Source organism: Diabrotica virgifera, chromosome 5, assembly GCF_917563875.1.
Source record: "Diabrotica virgifera virgifera chromosome 5, PGI_DIABVI_V3a".
In the NCBI taxonomy this organism is placed as follows: Eukaryota; Metazoa; Arthropoda; class Insecta; order Coleoptera; family Chrysomelidae; genus Diabrotica; species Diabrotica virgifera.
In genome coordinates, this window is record NC_065447.1 from 21861054 (window position 1) to 21880203 (window position 19150).

The 19150-nt window shown below is 31.0% G+C and overlaps 1 protein-coding gene across 1 annotated transcript in view; it reads right to left on the minus strand.

The window, feature by feature from the left end:
• LOC114326907 (phosphatidylinositol 3-kinase catalytic subunit type 3) overlaps nucleotides 1-19150 on the minus strand; it is an 88986-nt gene that overhangs the window by 60449 nt on the left and 9387 nt on the right. The window lies entirely within an intron of this gene.

The following is a 19150-nucleotide window of genomic DNA, read 5'->3' on the forward strand; positions in this document are numbered from 1 at the left end:
GTTTTCAGCAACCCAAACAAAGTTGACATTGACAGTTTTGGTGGCAGTAATTAAATATTTGATAATGATCATTGTTGATTAGCGTTCGAACAACCGGCCCTTAGACACAAATTACAATGACAATTCTACTTTTATTAAAAATGACATACTTATAGTCAAGTCATCAGAGATTTTATCTCTAAAAATCATATTATGAACAAAATGAATTTTGCGGAAAATGTCACTTTTGGAACCCCCAAAAAAGATACAAAAAAGTTTGCTACCCCTCGTCTTACCCCTAAAATCCACCTCGTAGGGAATGAAAACATGGATTTAAAAAGAATAAGTACGCCTTAGAAAAAAATATGTCAGACAAGAACTGTAGCTAAGGGATTGAGGATTCTCCGGTAGATCCACATTTCAAAGGCCTCCTATTTATTTATGTTGATGTTTTAAGGGTGCATGTCTCAACTGCATAGAGAAGAGTCGACCAGACATAGCATTTTGATAAACGTAGTCGAATTTCAAGTTTTATTCGAGAACCACAAAGCAGTATTTTGAATTTTTCGAAAAATCTTCTGGCCTGTTCTATTCTCGATCTTATTTCTAGATCAGGATATAGGCTGCTAATTGCTACCTGTTGTAAAATGTGCCCATTTATAGGGCTTTTCATCGATTGTCATTTGTTTCGAGCTTCTGTCATGTGTCACATAATATTAATATATCTACGCCATACGTCTTTGGTTTGTATCATTGTTATATACCAATAACGTATGACGTAGATATATTAATATTATGTGACACATGACAGAAGCTCGAAACAAATGACTGTGAATGAAAAGCCCTATTGAGCAAGATTGAGGTACGTTTTGGTTTTTTCGGATTGACATCACTTTGGTTTTTTTAATTTTATTTTCATACCAAATTGCTTAAGGCTGTATGACACTATGCATTTTCTTGTATCATTTCTAATATCGTTTCTGATATTAGAAAGTTATATACATTTTCTTGTATCGTTTCTTGTACATACATTTGTGCCCTGTATGACACCACAGACACTATGTTCTTGTATCGAAAATTGTATGAAATTCGGCACGTGATTGGTCGAAATTTTGTTTGTCACCCTGTGTCACGTTACATTGGTATGGTCACGTATGATGGTAGTACTGCGTCTACAGCTGATTTTAGGGGTTTTATAAAATTTATAAATTTTTAAAAACTTATAAATTTAACATTTTAATGTTAACCAGGATTTTTACCTTGACTGTTTGAGGTTGATTATTTGTGTTTTTATTTTGTTTTGATATTTGTGCTAAAATATTTGCATTAGAGTTATCTCAGTTTGATCCAAATTAGGAACTACTGTATTTTCCTCTATTAAAAAATTATGCAACATGAAATCCAAAGTTATAGTTTGAACTTTACTAGGAGCTAAATATATGGTTATTAGTAGAACAGTAGTCCATATTTAGGTATCAATAAAAGATTTATTTATTGTAACATCTACAAAAACACAAATAAATTCATCAAGACATATGATCCCATTTTCAGCCGCCATTATGACATTTAGATATTTTACCAGCAGGTTTTACGTTTTTGCTCTTTGCGCAGAAATTGGCGCAGTTCTTGTACAAGAATCTGTGTCTGACACAAATTCTTGTATCGTTTCTGATATCGTTTCTTGTATCGGTGTATGACACTATGCATTTTTTTTGACATATCAGAAACGATACAAGAAAATGCATAGTATCATACAGCCTTTACAGGTCGAGATGGGTCTTGTCGATGAGTCGTTGTAGACCCAAGTCGGAATTCGCAATCAACACCGTATCATCGGCGTATCTGATGTTGTTGATATTTACGCCATTTACGTCGACTAAATCCTTGGAATCCTTCAGTGCCTCTTTAAATAGAAACTCGGAGTAAAGATTAAACAGTAGAGGCGACAGAACACATACTGGCGTTTTGGTTCCAATACAAGTTTTTTTAGTAATTTGATGTCTTTTCCGTCTAAACCGACTTCTTGCAAAGGTTGTAATAGTAGATCGTGTTTTACTCTATCAAATGCTTTTTCGAAGTCTATAAAGCATATAAATATATCTTTCTGTTGGTCCTAGCATTTTTGGGCGAAAACTAGTAAACTGAAGAGGGCTTCTCTCGTTCCCATGCCGGCTCTGAATCCAAACTGATCGTCTCCGATGATGTTTCGCACTTTCTATAGATACGATTATGTACGATTTTTAATAGGACTTTTACTGCATAACTTATAAGGCTTATCAGACGGAACTCATTGTAGTGTTGTGGGTTTGGCTTTTTTGGTAGTGGGATATTCTACCCTATCTACAATCATCGCTATCAAATAATGGAAAAAGACCGCGCAAAATATGGTACTAATAGAAGGAAGCAAATGCTGCAATAGACCACTAGAATAAATAGTTTAATAGTATATTATTCAACGAGCATGTAATGATGGCTATTACTCACGATGATGAAGTTTGCGACACGAGCCGTAGGCGAGTGTCGTAATTCATCAGAGTGAGTAATAACCATTAGATGCGAGTAGAATACTATACTTTTTCTACGACCTTTTTTTATTTTAATTAGTAAAAAATTTAATTATCAACTACTGGAGATTTAAATTATAATAATTTACAAAAATACCTAAATTCTATTTACCCCTAGTACACTTCGCGTCAAAAAAACTGGTACAAGTCTTATAACCGAAAATCGTGTTTTTCTAGTTGTGTAAATTGGTCTTGTCACATATGTCATTCTTATTTCTAGGCAACGTTGCCAGTTCAACTAAAATATTATATCAAACCAGCTAAAAGCAGGGCTGGGCGGCAGACCGCAAGTTTTTAGTAGTTTACTAAAAATTAAAACAACATCGAGCATTCTCGATTAGTCAGTCACATTTATTTAAACATGCATCCTAAAAAATTCTCTTATTAATTTTGTAATGTTCCATCATCTCAATTAAGTACCCATAAATTAATTCGTGTTCTATTATAATTTATGACAGATATGACATGAATGACAGATAACAACTCTAGACTTGACATTAAATTATTATGTTTAATTTAAAATCGAGAAGTGTGAAAGGGTTTCTCGTAAAGTGGAGCACAAAACTCTTTTAGAGTTGTGGGATACTAATAAATAAAACACACTGGAAAATTAAAATTTGAAATTAATACAAAATGAATAACTTTTACAGTGAACAAGTGTGGAACTTAATTATTATGTATTACAATAAAATTCGAAACTGCTGAAATATTAAGGACATAGTTGTGTTTTATTAAATGTATTCATTTTTTCTAATCATGAGAAATATAATGAATATTTTTACTGAATGAATATATTACTGAGGGCCGAAAGTCCCTGAAAACTTCTATGTTTATTTTAATAAGTTACAGGGGGAAAATAAAGAGAAAATTTAGTGATGTTTAATTGCAAATATTTCATTCAACATTTTTTTTATTTATTCTAAGGGACTTTCGGTCCTCGGTAATATAATATATTTCATTTTGCGTTTAAATTTTTCAAAAATACTTATTAGTTTTTTAAGGATTCGAAAAAAATGAAGACCATTGAAATGTTACATTGTAATTACAGGGTGTCCCGGAAAATAGTGCGTTCCTTAAAGGTATAGGTAGAAGGCACCATGTAGAACAAAAAACTGTTATAACATTTTTTTCTAAATGCAACCGTTTGACCAAAAAATTAAAATGTATTTTGGTATCCAAATTTAAATCTGACAACTATGTGCGGTACGCAAATTTAAGCATAGACAGTCCCATGTAAATAGATAGAAGATGATAGTAAACAGATAGTTTTAAAGAATCCTGTTTAGTGTCAATGCCGAAAATGTTTTCGAATAGTGAGTGTATTACCTATTATGTTATTACCTATGAATGGTGTTCGTGTTTGTGAAAGGTTACTTGAAACATCTATTCGGTATATTAATTATTTTCAAGTAAGTACAACTTAGTTATTTCAGTTCACAAGTAAACAAATTACTGAGACATTATCTGGTGTATTTAAGTTCCACTGTAAACTATTAAAACTATGTAATTCAGTTAAAGCCCTCAGCAATACTCAGCATTCAACCCATTTAAACCTTACTAAATACATAATACTAGTTTAGTTAAAAGATGTGTTTTTATGTTAAAAGATGTGTAATTCGTTTAAAATTATGCAATAGGTATTTCAATACATTTCAAAAGAAAATAATTTTAGTAAACAAATAGTAAATACATAAGTAGTATTACCTACTATTAGGTTGGATTATTTTAAATACTGTTAATCACAATCACAAACGAGTTCTTATTATGTTATTATGCCGTAGTGCGTACGATGTTGCCAGTTTATTAAAATTTCCAAACATTAAAATACAGGTATATGGAAAACAATGTTAACTTTTTTTTGGAAACGCTTAACTTTAGAAAAAAATGGTATAGGACTTTTTTGTTCCAAATTGTGTATTCTCTCCATACCTTAAATGAACGCACTATTTTCCGGGACACCCTGTATATTCAAAATATAATTAAACATATTCCAAAATTTTGTAAAAATATAATAATTTTTCACAGAAATACGCCAAAGTTAGGCCACACACATTACCATAATGTGTATCGGTTGCGTTCGGTCACAGTAAAGTTATAAATATTGACAATTTGAACTGTCAAAAATTTTATTTTATCATTTCTTGTTTAAAAAATATAAAATTGATAAAATAGCCTCAGTTGAGGAGAAAGTAATAATAATAAAGATGTTTTATTCAATCAATAGTGCGCGAACAATCAGGTAAATAATAACGTGGGCCTAACTTTTACACACATACCTACTGTGGCAAATGTAGGTATTTTTCAAAATGTTGGAATGTGTTTAAATCCTAGAACAATTTTAGCTTTTGTTTTTAATACAGATTTTAATCCTCTACAAATAGCTTCTCATGACTTTTGTTGTAAAATGATTAGGGAAGCAGGACTTTAACAGTTTAGAATTTTACATTGAGTTACCTATTGGGACCGTGCAAGTTCGGCAAAGCGACCTCTATTTCTACGCTCTGTACTTTTATTCGCACTTTTAATTATATTGGCCAATTATATTAGTCCTGGTTGCTGGATAATTGTCAAGGCCATAGTCCAAAAAAATAATAAGAAGAAAAAATAAGATGCAGGTTATGTTTAGCAAACGTAAACAATTGTATGTAGTAAATAAAATCAGTTATTAAAATGCAGTACTGCAAGCAAAATACAATTATTTAAATTTACCTTTATATAATAATTGCATATCATATCAATATTGTGGAGCAATATATAATTTTTCTGCGTCAATGACAGAAGGTATGAAATATACGTCAATTTGACAATTTCAATTGACAATATGAATTATTTAAGATAGATGCAATATTTCTCCGCGACTCGCGCACGGTCGTTTCTCGTTTCCCTTTCCAAGTACTTGCACACCGCGAATAGCCCGTTTGACGATTCACCACCATGATTTTTTATCGTTATTTTTTGTATTTAGATTTAGTGCAATTCCATTATCTGTGCTGGCAACAACGCCGTGATTCACGAGCCATTGTATCCAGTATGAACACAGGTTTACATTGGGAAAAAAAAGTGTACCAGTTTTTTTGATGCGAAGTGTACGTGGCTGAATAATTGGTTGTCTACTATTACTAAATTCTTATTTATTGTAAAAATACAACTAGAAATATTCAATATAAGTTCTATTCGTTTCCGAAATATTATAAGCTTAAATTTGTACCTACTGTCAGTGAATCTAATAAATAGGAAATGACTGTTGTCGGTGGACTTATTTCATATGTATATAGTTATAAAGTATATTTACATTTAACTATATATAATATAATATTAATATAACTATACATAATATAGTATAAATATTTAACACAATATAACTATAAAAACAAACACAATATTAGTTATAATTTCCAATTAACATACCTAAACAAAATGCGCTAATGTCACTGTCACTAAATTAAATTATAAACGTCAAAATTTTTAGTAAACAAGATATAAACGTAAAAAATATACTGACATTGTTACAGTTAAAATTCCTTTAAAAATTTTTATTATAAGTTAATTATTGGGATAAATTACAATAATTATTGTATTAAATAAACAAGTTTAAGTAATTTTATTTGCAGCTTATATAAGATTAATATTAAAAATGGCATGCACCACTTCAATCTAACTTTAGCCCGTGAGTAATGACTCGTTAGTAACTTCAGCCCGTGAGTAATGAATTATTACTCACAGGTATAGTAATGGGTGCTATTATCTATGAAAAAATAGCGAATAATGAGCATGTTATTAAACGGTCGTAGAAAAAACATCTTAATAATTTAAAACAAATCTGTGTTCGGTCACGTAGTTATCGAGCAGTGCGCGTATGGTAAAAGTTAAGGTTGGAGAAAGTTATTTATTTGGCGTTGTCTCAATTCGCTTTAATAATGTTTAAAATAAAACAAACACTACCGAGCAATTAAGTTGTAAATTTATCTCAAACTTATTTATCTCTAAACAAAAATAATCGCGAGTAAATAAGCAATAAAAATCAACACTAGAAATAATGTCAACAAAATGTTTCTTATCCTAATAGACCAGGAAGGATCTGTTTTTAGGTGGATGTGAGAGGTGGCATTCGGATTTTTGCAAGTAAAGTTAGGTGATAACTTCGTTAAAAATAATTGACTTATGCTCCTTCTCAAATATGCCCGGAACATTAATAAAAAAAAAATAAAAAATTTCAAAATTTCAAAAAATTTCGTTTTTTTCTTATAACTTTAAAACGATTCATTTTGGAACAAAGTCGTATAGGAATAAAACAAAGATAATTAAATTTTCTATCAGATACGATTGGTTAAAAATGTCTTAATTTAACACCCTTGCTGCAAAATAGCAATAAATATAAAATAAGGGGGCAAAACAAGCCTGTCCTTATTCAATGTTTTTCCATCACTAAGGGCCGGTATTTCAATAGCTACTTAAGCTTTTGCTTAGCTAAGCCTGTGTCAAAAGTTAAGGAGAAGCTTAAGCTGAGTGCCGTATTCCCATCATTCTCTTAACTAAACTGATGCTCAGCTGTAAAGTTAATTGGTTTGGTACCTCTCAATACGTCAAAGTGCCAGAGGTAACTGTTCTGAGGTAAAAACCACTACTGTTGACATTTAATTTTATCTTGTCATCTGTATCAATGTTATTTTTACTTCACTTAATTTTGTGTACCTACATGGTACATGTGTTTTTAGTTTATTGTCTATATTTTCTCTGGTTATATTTTTATTGTTATTTTGCATAAGCAATAGATCCGTCTTTGTAATTTTGTTTATTGGATATATTCCTTAAAATGTCAAATTGGAATGTAAGTTTATTTTTGTAAAATAAATATACCTACCAAGCATTGTAGAAATAAACAATTTTCATGTGCCTACACCTTCCAAAAGTAGTAAGAATTTTAATAATCGTTGTTACGATTAATAAATTAATAGATTATTATTTAATAATCCAATAATAACGTTATTACTTAAAAGTTGGTTTTCAAAACAACTCTATAATTAATAATCTATAGAAATAACCTCAAAAAACAGAAAACAAATTTTAAGCAAAGGCTTAAACCAATTCCCGCGCGAGCTTAAAATTATTTGGTTTAAGCCTAGGCTTAAGCCTCAAATTGAAGTGGAAATACAGGCATCTACGCTTAAGCAAAGGCTTAAAGTAAGCTTTGGCTTAAGTGAGGTTGGAAATACCGGCCCTTAGGTTACACTTGGAACCTTTCTAATTCGCTTAAAAAATTTTTGTAATGTGCTAAAACCGTCCACCAAATTTCATTAAAATTGACTTACTAGATTTTGCATAATAATTTTGCAATCTAAACTTTTTTTAAAAAATTAAAATTTTTTAAAATCTTGTACAACAAAAACTAGAACATACAGAGATTTGTCAATTTTTTTTACATATAAAGAAGCACTCCACCTATCTAATGCACTTTACAAAATTGAAATCGGATTATTTAAGCAGCCTCAGCAATGTTTTAAAGTTATAAACAATTTTTTGGCTTATAAACAAATTAGTGCTGTGTCCAGGAGGGGGTGCTACGGGCTCCTTTATTTAGATGGACTTACTCAAGTTTTTTTTATGTATTTTGACCCGTAGAACACGAATTTTTTGGGTAACAGTTGATCCGGATGTCGATAAGATTGTTATAAACAAAGAACTTGAGGAATTACATAACATCGATTTTTCGCAAAATAAAACATTTTTTTGTATTTCTTGGGTAATTCTAAGCAAAAAATGTTCTTACAAGTTTTTTCGTAGGATGCATAGTTTTCGAGATAAAAATTGCAATTTTTGAACGAGAATAACTTTTGATTAAAAAATAAAATAGCAATTCTGCTGACAGCATTAAGTCAAATTATACCGGTTTTAATTATTTTCATTGCTAAAAATTAATTTTTTTATTATTAAACAAAGCTATTTGTTTATAAGCCAAAAAATTGTTTATAATTTTAAAACATTGCTGAGACCCCTTAAATAATCCGATTTTAATTCTGCAAAGTGTATTAGATAGGTAGAGCACCTCTTTATATATAAAAAAATGAGCCAACTTATAAATCATCTACTTTTTGTTAAGAAAGATTTTAAAAAATTTTAACTTTTTTAAAAACATTTACATTTCAAATTTATTATGCAAAATCTATTAGGTCGATTTTAATGAAATTTTGTAGACCATTTAAGTAAGTTATAAGAATTTTCTAGGCGAATTACTAAGGTTCTAAGTGCCACCAAAGTGGTTAAGAAACATTGAATAACAACAAGCGTATTTTGCCCCCTTATTTTGTATTTATTGCTATATTGCAGAAAAGGTAATACCTTAAGAAATTTTTGACCAGTCATATATCATACAAGATTCAATTATCTTTATTTTATTTTTGTACGACTTTGTTCCAAAACGAACCGTTTTAAAGTTATAAGCAAAAAAAAGCAGAAAAAATCGATGTTTTTCGAAATTTTTAAATATTTTAATTTTTTTATTAATGTTCCGGGCATATTTGAGAAGGAGCATAAGTCAATTATTATTATTGAAGGTGTCACCTAACTTTATCTGCAAAAATCCGAATGCCACCTCTCACATCCAAAGAACACGTTTTTTTACAGATTAGTCCTGGTCTATAATTTAATGTCATCATTTTCCGATGATATAAGATTGTTGCAAATTGTTGCAAAAACATTATAAAAATAACTTAATATGTTAGTCGATTACACATTAAAAATATTAAAACAAAATTTATTTCGTGATGTTAATAATAAATAAAAGGATATAAGTATACTAATTTATTTTTTCGTGTCATTGTCGTTTGCATTGTGGTAGTTGTGTGTTTTTCTTCCGATAAGGACCACCAAGAGGGATGAGCGGACCCCAATATTCCGATACAAAGTGTAGAGCAAAAGAAATCGGGAAACGTTACGTTATGTACGGCATATACAGGGTGGGGCAAAGAAAAGAGTCTACCTCGATATTTGGCAGTAGTTATTAGATTTTAATAAAATGCCGAAACAGGTCGATTTTTATTTTTAAATTACAATTTTTTCTCCCAGGCCGGTCCTGTCAACGCCAGAACTCTCTGGCGCCGAAGTGTCTGAAACCCTGTTCGTCGGCGAGACAGCTGTTAAGGCTGTATGACACTATGCATTTTCTTGTATCATTTCTAATATCGTTTCTGATATCGTTTCTTGTATACATTTTCTTGTATCATTTCTTGTACGTACATTTGTGCCCTGTATGACACTATGCAAGTTCTTGTATCGAAAATTGTATGAAATTCGGCACGTGATTGGTCGAAATTTTGTTTGTCACCCTGTGTCACGTTATGGTAGTTGGTAGTACTGCATCTACAGATGGCGTGGGATTACGACCACGAGCCGTTAAATACCGCTATGAATTCCACGATTTTATTGGTTAGAACTACCCACGTAATATCTGTGTTCGTATTGGTCAGAGAATTAAGCAATAAAGACAAATGACAATCAGCTGTTAGACTAGACATCATTATGTGATGGAATTTTTATTTTGATGTAAATAAATATTATTACTGATAATTTGTATAAGCAAAATTATTGTACTGCACCTACAGTGACTCACAGCTTCAATTCTGAAATGATATAGTCGTTACTCAATAAAACTAGCTTGTGTCAGTGACCCAATATAAGAAAAAAAAATTACATACTGACAGTAAGTTACTAACTATAAGTCCTCTAAAATAGCAAAGCTATGTTTTGGGTTTCAAATATACCATATACCATACTTAAATAACAATAGTTCTTTAATTATTTTGTGTACGATTTTGATATCAGCTAAAATGATGTAAACTTTTAAAGGAGAATATTAATAAAGAAAACAAAACTCCTTGTTGCTTATTTCTTTGGCTGATAAAAGATTTATTTCTTGCAGTTCAGCTATGTAGGTAGATTATTCTTTTGTAATATCCGTTTAATTGTTTTAGGGTTACCTATTTTTCCAAACTGTGTCTCCACCTCATCTCTCAATTTTGGTGCACTTTTTTGGGATTATTTGCTATTTCTCTGACAATACATCTTAGCTATTAGGACTTTGCAGACGACTGCTCTGAAAAGTTCATTTGATGTTCATCCGTACCATTCTCTCAAGTTGCGCAGCCAAGATATTCTGCATCTCCCTATGCTTCTTTTTCCTTGAATCTTTCCCTGCATAATGAGTTGGAGCAAGTTGTTTTGGCCCATACATGGCAACATTTTTCATACGAATTTCTAGTTACATACAATCTATCTTTTTATGTCATAAGGCCAAACCCAGTTATACCAGGAAATTGGCTCAGGCCATAGCATTATTCTCTACATATAAAAACTTAGGAAAGTGTGTCCTTTTAGGTGACACAATAGATCGAACACAACGAGCCATGTGTATCTTTTTTAGTACACAGTGTTGAGGACAGTGTATATCTAAAAGGATACACTGGCGCTGAGGGTGTTAATTATTGCATATTTGAAACCCAAAACATAGCTTATGCTATTTTAGAAGACTCATACTAACTTACCTACCTTCAGTATGTAAGTTTTTTCTAATAAATATTGAGCGACTGACACAAGCTAGCTTTATTGAGTAGTGACTGCATCATTTAAGCTGTGAGCCCCTGTATATGTTTATCAGTCATGGCCTAGCTACACGTTAAAATTGTTTCGTTATCATTCCCTGCGTTGCTTTCTTCAGCGTGCACACTGATTTTTGTACAGCAGCTTTTGTAGCCAATAGTTACTCTTGTTTGTTTTCTAGATTTTTCCTAATCAGGACTTGATTTCTTTTTGGTTTGTTACTAACTCCCTTCTACAATAGAGAGTTTGGGGCTTATTATTCGCTAAAGTGTTGGAATGCTTGTGGGTTTTGATATATGTACCTACTACCACAACTCTCAATACAAACTTTGATCAAACTGATAGTGTGACGACTAGATTTTTATAATTTGAACAAACTGTAGTTGTGACGTCACTTCCTGAGTTTGCTCAAACTGTTTGATCAAATTATTTGATAGTGAAACCACGACTTTAAGAATTTAAGTAACATCAATTTAATTTGCAATAAAAAAGATCATGAAGATTTGACGATGCTTGTAAATACATACACCCGATTTAGATAATTTAAGTGACAGCAATGTTTAGATTGTTTTGTCAAATATACACATGCAACAAAAAATTTAATAAAAATTTGCATAAAAAAATTGAAGTGTTTTAAAGGTTTCAATATGTAAAAACATTGAACCACAGAAACGGTTTTTCTCCACAAAGGAACAAAAATCGTAGCAACATATTAATAAGTGATACGTTTAAAAATCCAAATGTAAATGAAATTTCAGACTTTTTAAAAGGACACTAGACACAACATGCCCTATACTTCACAAAATGCCGAAGAAAATCATAATTATTATATAATATAACATATAATTTCCCCTAAATTACTTTTCCCCATATCCAGTACCTATATTAACTTTTATGTAAATTATCTCTTTTTAATTTTCATGCATTTATAATTTAATTTATAAGATATATTCGAGTACTGCCGTGTTTGTATTGAACAACTGAAATAAATTAAAAGAATATTATAACTATACAATAATTGTTTATATTTTTTATGAGATAAAAAGAAATATTTTATGAGACTAGGTAGAGTCTAGAAAGAAGACTAGTAGAAACGAATAAATAGTGTTTTTTAATCAATACCGTTTTTCAATATACATATTGATTTTCTACCACACTTTTATTTCTGTCATAAAAATTGTCAAAGATAAACAAGAAATTAATATTTATCCATCATCCTCAGTCAGCTGACTTGTTTTCTTGAAACGACACTTTGCATACAATATTGGTATTTAAATATCCCGCTCTGTCATTCTTAATCATTTGACCAATACGAACACAGATATCACGTGGGTAGTTCTAACCAATGAAATCTTGGAATTCATAGCGGTATTTAACGCTTCGTTTACGACCACTCGATACCTTAGAGTATGGAATAGCTATTTGTATAACAAGGGAGGAAAGTGTAACTTTTCCTCCCGAGAATGAAGTTTACTGCCCGACGCGTAGCGGAGGGCAGTAATCATTCAAGGGAGGAAAAGGCACTTTACTCCCATGTTATACATATGGGTTTTCCACCTTCCTCAAATAACAAGTAATTTTTTCATTTTTACTTAATTTATTTATGTAACTAACCAACAAAATTTATTAGAACTAAAACAACAAGTAGGTACAATATTACTGTCAACTGTCAAATATAAGTCAAATTATTAATGTAAACATTGTTAAATCAAAATAACAATTTACTGTTTTTTACCATTCTGCAAAATACAGGATGTTTTATAAATAAACGTTAAAATGTATAGATACTTCGTAATAGAAAATAGATATTATACAGGGCGTCAATAAGTTATATTTCATGAATGAAATACCATGACGTCATTTTTACTTTTCCTCCCTAGGGAGGAAAAATATTTTCCTCCCTAGGGAGGAAAAGTACAACTTTGCTCCCTACAATCAGGTCCGGAAAAGTATACTTTCGGTAGAGGTAGGTGGAAAAATTTTTTACCCTCTCCCATAGAGAAAAAATTTTCCATGCTCTAAGCTCGATACGAATCGTATCCGCCATGTTTTCCTGTAGCGGCTTACGGTAAAACATGGCGGATACGATTCGTATCGAGTGTTCCTAATCCCTATGCTGATTTTAAGGATTTTATAAAATTTATAAACTTTTAATTAACATTTTAATGTTAACCAGAATTTTACGTTGAGTGTTTGAGGTTGATTATTTGTGTTTCTATTTTGTTTTGATATTTGTGCTAAAATATTTTCATTAGAATTATCTTCAGTTTGATCCAAATTAGGAACTATTGTATTTTCGTCTATTAAAAAATTATGCACCATGAAACCTACATTTAGATATAGTTTGAACTTTATTAGGAGCTAAATATATGGTTATTAGTAGAACAGTATAATCCATACCAAACGGTATATTAAGTATCAATAAAAGATTTATAAATAATACCTACAAAAACACAAATAAATTCATCAATACATGATCCCATTTTCATTTCAGCCGCCATTATGAGTAAGTAATTATGACATTTTAGATGTTTTACCAGCAGGTTTTACGTTTTTGCTCTTTGCGCAGAAATTGGCGCAGTTCTTGTACAAGAATCTGTGTCTGACTCAAATTCTTGTATCGTTTCTGATATCGTTTCTTGTATCTGTGTATGACACTATGCATTTTTTTGACATATCAGAAACGATATTAGAAATGATACAAGAAAATGTATAGTGTCATACAGCCTTTACATATCGGCATATCTAATATCTAGAAGATCACCGAATACACCTTTTTTTATTGCTTTGTAAATAATACATTTCTTTCGATTTTGTTTGGAAATCAGTAGATTAATTTTTATAACTATATAAAGAGACATTTTTTGAAATTAGAGTTAGTTATAAATTTGTAGTCGTCGGTCGAGTAACATTTTCGATGTTCGGACGCGAAATAAATGTAAATGTAAATTGTACATATTAGACATTTAGATAAATTGTTGTTTTAGTGTAATCTTTAATAAAGCCGTGGTTATTTTGTAACGAATAAAAATAATGCAGTATTTTAATGTTAAGTTTGTAAATTAGTGTTATTAAAGGATATAAATTCAGTGTTCTTTATTTCTTTAAGTGTAAGTTATTAAAAATAAATAAAGTCAATTAAATTAAACTTAGTGCCTAAAAACATAAATAATAAAATAGTAGAGTCAACCACGTAAAAAGACAATTACATCACAATACACTAAGCATCAAAATTAAACCACCTTAAAAATGGGACATTTTTGATGTCTTGTATTTCCTAAACCTGTTGTCCGATTTTAGTGATTTTTTTAGTATATGATAGCTTTATTCTTCAAGAATATGGATGTAATAATATTATTGCTAAACAGGTAAGTGTCATTGTATACCGGGTGTAACAATGAAATTATGTTTTTTCCTCAAAGTTTGGAACACCCTGTGGAATATTCTAGCTAGAGTATATAAAATATTGAAATTAAAACCCAACTGTACCCTTAGGTTTTCTTAACATTTTACTTTTTGATTTATTCGTTTATGTGGGATAATAAAAAGGTTAGGTACTTTAACAACTAGCCATGTTATTCATCAATACAGGGTGTTTCTAAATAAGTGCGGCAAACTTTAAGGGGTAATTCTGCATGAAAAAATAATGACCGTTTGCTTTATAAACATATGTTCACAAATGCTTCGTTTCCGAGATACGGGGTGTTGAATTTTTTCTTACAAACTTACGATTTATTTTTTACTCTAAAACCGGTTGAGATATGCAAATGAAATTTGGTAGGTTTTAAGAGGTAGTTATTGCGCATTTTTTAGATACAACTAAGAATTTTATATTCACCATTGGCGTGCAAACGGGATGTATCTAAAATGTTTATACCCTTATGCACGCCAATGGTGAATATAAAACTCTTAATTGTATGTCAAAAAATGCGCAATAACTACTTCTTAAAACCTGACAAATTTCATTTGCATATCTCAACCAGTTTTAGAGCAATAAATAAATCATCAGTTTGTAAGACAAAATTCAACATCCCGTATCTCGGAAACAAAGCATTTGCGGACTTATGTTTATAAAGCAAACGGTCATTATTTTTTCATGCAGAATTATCCGTTAATGTTTGTCGCACTTATTTAGAAACACCCTGTATTGATGAATAACATTGGTAGTTGATAAAGTAATTAACTTTTTTAATATCCAACATAAGCGAATGAATCAAAAATCAAAATGTTAAAAAAGCCTAAGGCTACAGTTAAGTTTTAATTTCAATTAGAATATTCCACAGGGTGTTCCAAACTTTGAGGAAAAAACACACTATCATTGTTACACCCGGTATACAATCAGTGGCGGCTCGTGGTAATTTAAGGAGGGTGTTCAATTAAAGAATGTAATTATACGAACGGTGAATACGCGCCGCAGGCGAAAAATTTTTGGGGCCTCGCCAAAAGATGTTCTGTAAAATGAAACCTATCTTTGAACCGATTAGTCAGGATGTCACACACTTTTTTTGTTTTGGGCAGGATATGATACCTACTGAATGATGGCACTTCTTCGGTGGTGAAGGTGGAGGCAGAAGTTACGAATAATGAAATGGCTTTGTCAAAACTGTTTAAAAATCCGTTTATTTTAACGGCATCCAAAGACCGAGATTGAAATTATAGTTTTATTCTTTGAAAATACTAAACATGGAAAACAAAATAAAGAATGTAGTTTATCACACCCACATAATCACTAAGTTTTTCTATATTGTTCAACTTTAAAACAATGTTTAAACTTTTTGTTTCTTATTGCACATTCTTGTACCAAGTTTATCTCCGGCCAAGTTAGTCCATTCTTTTTATAAGAAGTCGATTTTCAAAACTATTTGCATTTTCTTTTATAAACTTCACTGAATAAGGCTCCACCATCCTAAAAAAAAACTACCTACCAATATTGTATTTAATAAAATCCCACAACGGAAAATGCCAAACTGTGAATCGAAACGCTTCGCCCCGGTCTCTGTGTGCAGTGCACAAATGGTCACTGTTTTAAGATAGGAGAATCCCTGGTTCACGGATTTAAGAGCTCTCGTTCTTCTATAGGGTTACTGTATAGTGGCTAGGTTCAATTTGAATTCTGCACTTAAAACGTGCATCTAGCGTAGCGGTGTTGTGCAAACAAATTATGTGATTAATAAATACAGTTATATTTTAAGAGGAAACAGTAGCGATCAACAGGTAGCGAAAACGCGTTCCAAGATTGCGGCTGTAATTTTGAATATTTTTTCGAGATATTTGGCACACATATTCGTAATATAATAAAGAATGCGGTGCAGAGCCCAATTTGAAAAATATATTAATATGTGGAAATTACTCTGTAATTAAATACAATATTAAAAAAACGAGCCTGTACCGCCATTAAGAAGAACAAAAAAATACACTTTCTTCAAATAAACTTTTTTATCCGATGCCTAGATTTTGTGTCATTTTGGAACTACTAAAATTTTTTATTTCATTAGTAGTTCCAAAATGACACAAAATCTAGGCATCGGATAAAGAAGTTTATTTGAAGAAAGTGTATTTTTTTATTCTTCTTAATGGCGGTACAGGCTCGTTTTTTTAATATTGTATTTAATTACAGAGTAATTTCCACATATTAATATATTTTTCAAATTGGGCTCTGTACCGCCATTCTTTATTATATTACGAATACGTGTGCCAAATATCTCGAAAAAATATTCAAAATTACAGCCGCAATCTTGGAACGCGTTTTGGCTACCTGTTGATCGCTACTGTATCACCTTAATGATACTATGATATTTATGAGATTTTTAAAAATATGTATTTTAATGAAATTTCATTGGGTGTTCACTGCACAAATGAACCAATGGAGAAACCGCCCCTGTATACAATGACACTTACCTGTTTGGCAATAATATTATTACATCAATATTCTTGAAGAATAAAGCTATAATATACTAAAAAAATTGCTCAAATCGGACAACAGGTTTAGAAAATACGACAGATCAAAAATGTCCCATTTTTAAGGTGGTGCGTTAATTTTGACGCTTAGTGTATAGTTCATACTAGTGACGTCATACATCTGGGCGTGATGACGTAATCGATGATTTTTTAAATGGAAATAGGGGTCGTGTGGTAGCTCATTTAAAAAGGGTGTTCAATTCTCTATTCAGTAATATAAAAAATAATATCATTAATCATTATTTATACATGGTGGCCACAAAAAACTTTTGAATTAAATTAATTGACGCAAAAAGAAGAATATATGTAATTTATTTAACTCAAAATACATTCTATTGCTGTCAGAAAATATAAAAAATGTTTATTTACGAAACAAACATTGCTTTTCGCTTAAATTAAATGTTTAAACTGACAAGAGGTAGGAAGGTTGTTTGTGATTTAATTTAAGCGAAAAGAAATGTTTATTTGTGAAATAAACATTTTTTTCTATTTTCTGACAGCAGTACAATGTATTTTGAGTTAAATAAATTATATACATTCTTCTTTTTGCGTCGATTAATTTAATTCAAAAAATATTTTTTTGGTCACCCTGTATAAATAATGACATTAATGTTTATATTACTGAATAGAGAATTGAACACCCTTTCAAATGAGCTACCACACAATCCCTATTCCCATTAAAAAAATTATCGATTACGTCATCACGCTCTGATGGATGACGTCACTAGTATGAAATATATGCCAAAAAATTGCAACATAAAAATAAAAATCGACATGTTTCGACATTTTTCTTTTCTTTGGCCCACCCTGTGTATGTATGCATATGTAGGAGTTCTTTTTTATAAAGATTCAATTTGTCAAAAAGAAAAAGAAATTAGCATTTGGAAATTTTTTTACAATAGAGGTACTTTTCGCAACGGCGTTAAAACAATAAAATATATTTCAAAATATACAGTGAGGACGTTTGAGTTGGAATAAATTCATTATCTCGAGAATGGCCGAATTTGAAAGAGAAATTCTGAGACAGGTCGATTTTTATTTTTAAATTATGAGTTTTTGACATATATACCATACTAGTGACGTCATCCATCTGGGCGTGATGAACTAATCGATGATTTTTTTTAAATGAGAGTAGGGGTTGTGTGATAGCTCATTTGAAAGGTTATTTAATTCTCTATTCAGTAATATAAACATTAACATAATTGTTTATACAGGGTGTACAAAAAATTTTGTTTTTTAAATTAATTTACATAAAAAGAAGAATGTAAGCAATTTATTTAATTCAAAATACATTTGACTGCTGACAGAAAAACAGATAATAATGTTTATTTCACAAATAAACATTGCTTTTCGCTAAAATTCAATGTTCAAACTACTAAGAGACAGGTGGGTGGCAGTTTTAACATTGAATTTAAGCGAAAAACAATGTTTATTTGTCAAATAAACATTTCTTTCTGCTTTCTGACAGTATTTTGTAGTTCTGACAGTAGTTTGAAATAAATGAATTACATACATTCTTCTTTTTGTCTCAATTAATTTAATTAAAAAATTTTTTTTGGACACTCTTCTCGAGATAATAAATTTATTCCAACTCAAACGTCCTCACTGTATGTAGGGGTCATATTAAATAATATAGCCGAGTATTAATTAAAAGCATTATGCACATGGCTGCCCCGGTAAAAAACGGGCTCCAGTGAAATTAAAAAAAGGAACCATTACGTCTTTGGTTGACGCCGGGCCCCTTAGATCACCGGGTCTCGATAAAATCTACCAGCTCTACCACTCTCTCGGTGGGCCTGGTTCCGGGAGTCCTGTTTAGGTGACTTTGTCATGAAGAGGAGGAAACCTCACATGCTGTCTGGAAGAACCAGGCATTGACCTATCAGAGGTTGCAGATCTTGGCAACGATCATAAAAGCCTGGTTCAGTATATGAAATGGAGCCAAATGAAGGAGTTACCCCTAATGAGACTTGTGGCTTTCTATGAGGCCACAAGGTTACTAAAGAATTAGACGTTCGTAATGACAGGAAGAGCAGGAAAGAGATTTTGAGCCCGTG